We start from the raw sequence: 6962 nt of genomic DNA on the forward strand, positions 1-6962 counted from the left end.
TGGAGGAATGTCCTTGTTGGGTGAAAGCCTTTTTAAGATTGGTGAGGTGGCAATCCCGGGTGTTCTCTTCAGTACAAATGCGGTGGTATCTGAGGGCTTGGCTGTATATTGCAGCTTTTTTGTGTTTTTAGGGTGATTGCTGGTTCTGTGCAGATATGTATGTTGGTCTGTGGGTTTGTTGTATACTGTGGTCTGTATTTTACCCTTCTGGATACTGATCATTGTGTCTAAAAAGGAGATGTTGGTGCTGGAGTATTCTAAAAAAGTTGGATGGAGGGATGGTGATTGTTGAATTTCTGATGGAACTCAGTCAGAGATTGTAGGTTTTCAGTCTAAATGATGAAGATGTCATTGATGTATCTTAAGTATAGCAAGGGTTTGATGGTGGAGTTCTTGAGGAAGTCTTCTTCCAGGTGGCTCATAAAAAGGTTGGCATACTGTGGGGCCATTTTAGTGCCCATAGCTGTTCCCATCATCTGGAGGAAGTGTTGATTATTAAAAGTGAAACTGTTGTGTGTGAGGATGAAGTGTATAAGGTCCTTAGGTTAAACTCTGAAAATGAGGCACAGAATTCAGTGTTTATAAACACCTACCTCTGGTGTAACACTAGATGAGGATTAGGGTACAGGCTTTACTAAACTCAGACATCATGAAGCTTTCCTTCTACAGAATCTTTTCTTCCCAGGGTGTTTCTAGCTTCTCCTGACTTTTTCTTCATCTGCTCTGTCCTTGATGCCTTCAGGTAATCAGGACAGAACGCAGTGCTCACAGAGATGGTTCTTGTTACTGATTCCAAGTGGGGCTTAATATTTTTCTGAATGATTCCCATGGAGCTTCTGCTCTAAACTTCACCTTTTTGCCAAGTGTGTGTATTGGTTTTTTTACAGAGCTTCTCAGGTTTTGCGCACCCCTCCTACACCCCCCCCCCCCCGGTTACAATGACTTCAGCACTGCTTAGTATAGATAAACTCTGTATAAGTTTTTTTCCAAAGTGCAGTCCCTTGTATCTGGGTAGGGGGAATTTAGTATGTGACTGCATTGCCAATTAACCTTATTTTGTTAGATCTGCCTTGAGAAATAATCCTGTGCTGGCAGCAGATTTGCAATGTCAGTTATTGCTGTCCACTTCCAAACCAATAATAAACATCCTAGGCTACAGACTCTTCACTTTTACTGACAATTAACTCATAGCCCATCTAGTCAGATACCTCTCCCTTCCCTGCAGTGGTTCCTTTTCTACTTTCTTTTTAATCCAATTGTTTGATATTAGTAATACATTGAGAAATGGCTTCAGGTTACAATCCAATTTTTCTCTAACGCAACAAGTTAGGGCAGATCTTGTTTGAACATGCGACCGTCTTTCCTTGTCTGCTTTTAAAGGATTATATGTCTTTTATTCTTTAAAACAAAAGACAAAAAACAGCCCAAGGTATAAATAAAGGATTTGCTTAAGCTGAGTAAACATTTAAAATGTTGAATCGGCATCTTTAGTTATCACTGCTGCAAACCATCATGGTTGATCAGAATAATTACACTCATTTGTGTTTCTTTCTTGCTGTCTGATACAGGCCATGTGTTTGCTGCAGATACCTGCCTGTGGTTGTAAAGTTCTAGATCCTCATGATTTCAGCTGCTTCTACAGTTATTCAGGTTCTTTGCTGCAGAAAAAGGATTTTCTCAATGGGACTGGAGCCATCATCAAGATGGGAATGTTCAGAGCAGAAAGCAACAGAGGTATCAAGCAATATGGCCAAGAGATCATGTGGAGCAAGTAGCAGAGACCATGTGCAGGGAAGAAGGGCAAAAAGCATAGGAGCTGAGAAGAGCACACAGTGTGATTAACTCCCCCACCCCCCAACAAGGGAGCACCTCCCACTCTAACCAACTTTGGCAGAAGCTGCAGGTGTTCCAGCAGTGCTGGGCACCTGAAAATGAAGGCCTTGCTTGTATTAAGGACAATTATTTATTATTTGTATTGTCATTAAACGTGAATCCTAGTCATACACTAGTCATACACCAGGATCCCACTGTGATCAAATGCTGAGCAAAAAGACAGAATTCTTTTTTCCTGTAGATAACTTAGTTTTATTTTCCCTGTAGAAAATCAGTGTGGTTGCCAGAGGGACATTATGTGATTGCAAAAGTGGGAGAGGGAAGGAGGAAAGGTGATCTGATCAAATAAGCGAATAGAAAAAGTCTGTGTAACTGCTGGCTGATTTGTTTAATCTCTTTGTTGACAAGATGTTGTGTTATGCAATATGTGAGATTAAAAACTCCAGGGGACTTTAGATCAGATTTTGTTACAGCTCAAACTATGCTTGCAAACCCATGTGCACTGTTAAAATATTTCTTCCCCACAAATCTTCTGTAGAGCTCTTTGCAAGCTTTTTCCATTTCCTGGGTACTTGTTCACATTTACTTGCTGCAGGTGGTGGTGTAGTTTGGATAAAGCCACTTGGCTTATTGGAATGTCACATGGCACTCCTTGGAGTTTTGATTAGCTTGGTTAATGCCATATGATCTGAAAGGTAAGATAAATACAACAGAAAGCAAAGGGGGCAGGGTGAGGTGGGCACAGGCAACTGAGATTGAGGCCAGGGCCCTGTGGACATGCAGTGCAGTGGTTGGGGGCAGACAGGATGTCTGATGCAGTGGGGATGGCCAGGAAGGCACAGAGTGCAGTGGTGGAGGGGGGTGGGTGTGCAGTACAGTACAGGGGTTTGGGTTGTAGCCGTGTTGGTCTAAGGACATAGGCAGACAAGGTTCCTTGGGTGAATTCGATATCTTTTATTAGACCAACCCAAATGGTTGGAGAATAGTTATTAAGCAAGCTTTCGGGTTCAAAAACCCTTCGTCAGGCTAAGGAAGTTTCAGCAGCTGTAAGATCCAGGGATGCTGATGGCTCTGTTGTGGGGTGTAGTAATAGTGGGGGTGGTGGAGATGTGTTGGCAGGTTTTGCATTTCTTGTCATGGCACGATCTGGATCCTTTTGGTGTGTTCTGGGCTTGAGGAAGTTTGCTTCTGGTGATGAGGTTGGCGAGGTTCAGTGCTTGTCTGAAGGCTAGGATGGGTGGCTCTGGGAAGATCTTCTTAAGAATAGGGTCTCTTTCTAGTATGGGTTGCAATTTTTTGAGGATTTTCCGTACCCTAAACACACCAAAAAAGCTGTGATATACAGCGAAGCCCTCAGATACCACCGCATCTGTACTGATGAGAACACCTGGGATTGCCACCTCACCAGTCTTAAAAAGGCTTTCACCCAACAAGGACACTCCTCCAGAGAGGTAGATCGCACGTTTGAAAGAGCCACCTGGATACCACGTGAAGAACTGCTGCAGTACAGAAGAAAAACACCCACAAATCGCACACCGCTGGTTATGACCTATCACCCATCCCTTGAACCTGTACGGAAAATCCTCAAAAAATTGCAACCCATGCTAGACAGAGACCCTATTCTTAAAAAGATCTTCCCAGAGCCACCCATCCTAGCCTTCAGACAAGCACCGAACCTCGCAAACCTCATCACCAGAAGCAAACTTCCTCAAGCCCAGAACACACCAAAAGGATCCAGACCGTGCCATGACAAGAAATGCAAAACCTGCCAACACATCTCCACCACCCCCACAATTACTACACCCCACAACAGAGCCATCAGCATCCCAGGATCTTACAGCTGCACCTCCAGAAATGTAATATACCTCATCCAATGCACCAAATGCCCTGATGGAAGATATGTAGGAGAGACCAGACAACAACTGCGCACCAGAATGAACGCACACCGGAAATCCATCAAAGACAGAAATACCCAATTACCGGTGGGGGCACATTTCTCACAGAAGGGCCACTCTCTCTCCAATCTCTCTGTCCTGATCCTCAAGGGAAACTTACACAACACTTCCCAGAGACGAGCCTATGAGCTCCATTTCATCAACCTCCTGGATACTAGAGATCATGGACTAAACGTAGACATTGGATTTTTGATACATTATAATCTGCCTGGCAACTGACTCCCCAGCCCAGCCCAGCCCAGCCGCTGTCTTCTTTACTTTTCATTCCATCCAGGAAGAGCACACACCAACTGCTGAAACCTCCTTAGCCTGATGAAGGGTTTTTGAACCCGAAAGCTTGCTTAATAACTATTCTCCAACCATTTGGGTTGGTCTAATAAAAGATATCAAATTCACCCAAGGAACCTTGTCTGCCAGTACAGTACAGGGCTTTTTTCATGTCATGAGGCCCAAGGGGGCCATAGCTCATTCTTGTGCAGCCCATGTAGACATGTGGCCCCCGGTCACTTAGGAGCTGGACAGCCCTGTATTAGGACATCCAAGCACTGTAAGGAGTTGCCAAATTTGATTTCCTGTGGTGCTTATGCATCCACATGACCTATCTAGTGTTGTAGTAGTCCATGCATTTTACTTACCATTAGTCTATTATCTATATCGACTTTACAGAGAATAGCAACCACTGTACTAATATCTTTCTTATTTATCCACAAGTTGAACAGTTTTACTGAAAAAGTTGCAGAAACACCTGCACAAAGAAAGGGAGGGTTACCATTAAGAGTTCAATACAGAAGGGAGCTTGCTTGTGATATTACCCATTCTCCCCTGTCTGTACAATCTGCAAAATCAGGACCTCTGCCTGGCTACATCCATATAGCTTGTCACCTCCCAGTTTAGCTGTGATGATATTAACCACTCTTGGTCTCTGCTCCCAACATCCTTCATTAAACAAAAGAGATTGGGAAGAAAGAATATCTATCTGCTTTAACCAGGTTCTCATTTTACAGGTTGTTAAGAATTGATGCATTCAGTATCCCACTGGGTGACAGATTACCTGTTGGCATGGCTAGTTTGTTCCACTCAGATTTGGAGAAACCTTTTTAGAACAGTAGTCATCTTTTCAGAAGATTGTTATAGAGCCTAAGAACTAACAGCTGATTTAGTCAGCATCTCCCAAGTCAGACATGACGTATGGGCTTTCTACAATTTAGTAGTTATTTATGATAGACTCTACACTAGCATACAAACTAGTCCTCTACGTCACTGACCACCCCAACACAAGGCACTTGTTCTATTGCATGATGAGACTTCCCTAGCACCGCACTCTTCCTTGTAGAGCAGAGGGCTTCAAGAAGCCTCCTGAATCACAAGATTTTCTTGCTCTCTGGAATCTATCTCATACCTTTTTGACTTCATCTTCAGGGCCTTTCTTCAGGTAAGAATGTCCACACCAAGGTAGATTAAGTTAGAGCAAAGTGATTTAAATAATCTGGGAGATACAAGGTCTCTTGTGGGTGACTTCTTTTATTGAACCAGTTGCATGGTTAGGATAGACACTGGCAAGCCATTGGGCATCACTTCCTCAGGCCTACTGCAATACCCAGAAAGTTTGCCTATGTCTAGATCAACCATGCATTTAGCCTAATAAAAAAAATCAGCCCAAGCTAGGGGAGACTGAGCTGAAACTTGCCCAGGGAGCAGGCATCAGGATAGGGGAGAGCCTGTGTCATCCCATGAGATGCTGATTCCCCACCGGGTTTGGAGCTGTGCAACCAGGGACACAGTTGCCAGTGAAAGAGTGGAGAGGGGCAGGTAAGCAAGGCTGGTAGGCTTGCTGGGGCTGGGAAAAGCAGTCGAGCCCTTAAAGGGTTAATGACGGGGCTATTAGTTGTGTCTGACTGAGGTGCTGGGGTGAAATCCAATCTGGGAAGGCTTGAGCCACAGAGTCAGAGACCTGCAAAGGGAAACTCCTGTCTGCGGGCGGATGTGCTGGGAGGGGGAGACAGTCCCGAGAGGGAGTAGGCTGAGAGAAAACAAACCAGCATGGATGTGTGAGGGGACACCTAATCACCAGTGTTTGCAGTAAGTGTATTTCTAGAAGGAAACTACTTAAGAGAACAATTTGCCAATGAAGGAAACAAATGGAGCTTACTGCCTGCAGCAGCTGTTCAGATCCTGTTTCGCTGTGTTCCCAGGAATAATTAAAGGAGGCCATTTTCCCTGGAGCAGCAGAAGCCTCACCTCCACCATCTAGTGGTGGATCATACTTATAGCTGTGTTGCTATTTATTAGTATGGGAAGTGGATTGTGACGAGAAGAAAATCAATTGGGTTATTGGGGGGGGGGGGGGGAAAATTTGGTGTAACATTCTGTGCCTCTCCCCGCAGGCATTGCGCATCTGGGTTTCTTTCGAACCTCGCCATTGGCCCCTGGGCTGCACGGCCAGGCTACTGGCAGTGCCCTTGGGTCAGCTCCCCAGGGGTCTCACCTTTTATGATAAATGGTTTTGTAGCAGGAGGATGGTGTCTGATACCGTCTCCCCTGGTACTCTCCCTTGGTTGTCCTCGTGGCTATTGCTTCTCAGGGCTCCATCCCCCCTACACCCTACCTAATGCCAACCGTGATGTCCATTGGGGCCGGTTTCTTAGGGGCTGCGGCCATGGGCTACAGGTGGTACTTGCACTGAGCGTCTGCCACTGCCTTTCTGTGTTTCCCGGCTCACGCAGTGCCTGACTCCACCTGGGACTCGAACCCCCTTGTCGCGTTGTTTCCTCCCTGGGTTTGGTACCTGCCATCTGGCATCCGTATCCAGGTTTTGTCTCTGTCATCTCTGCTGGTGTCCTAGTTGCTGCTGTTGCTGGCCTCTGCCCATGCCAGTCTTGCAACTCCTTGGGTCCTCGCTGGCCCGGCTTGCCCTCTGTGCTCCCCCCTCTGGGGCGTCACCACGTTCTCTCCTCTTCAGGGTCCTCTGTGCTCTCTGTGCTCTCTGGGCCAGTTGGGGACACTACTTCCAGTCCCACCAGCTTCCTTCCTGCCAGGCCTTTTATCCCAGTGCTGGGTGGCCACCGGGCCAATCGCCCCCAGCACACTTTTACAAAGCATGCCCAAATGGACGTGGGACCTGTTCCCAGCTCCTCTGCGGGTTTTCCCTTTGATCTTCGTCTGCAGTGGCTCCAG

This window comes from Alligator sinensis, unplaced genomic scaffold, assembly GCF_000455745.1.
Source record: "Alligator sinensis unplaced genomic scaffold, ASM45574v1 scaffold566_1, whole genome shotgun sequence".
In the NCBI taxonomy this organism is placed as follows: domain Eukaryota; kingdom Metazoa; phylum Chordata; order Crocodylia; family Alligatoridae; genus Alligator; species Alligator sinensis.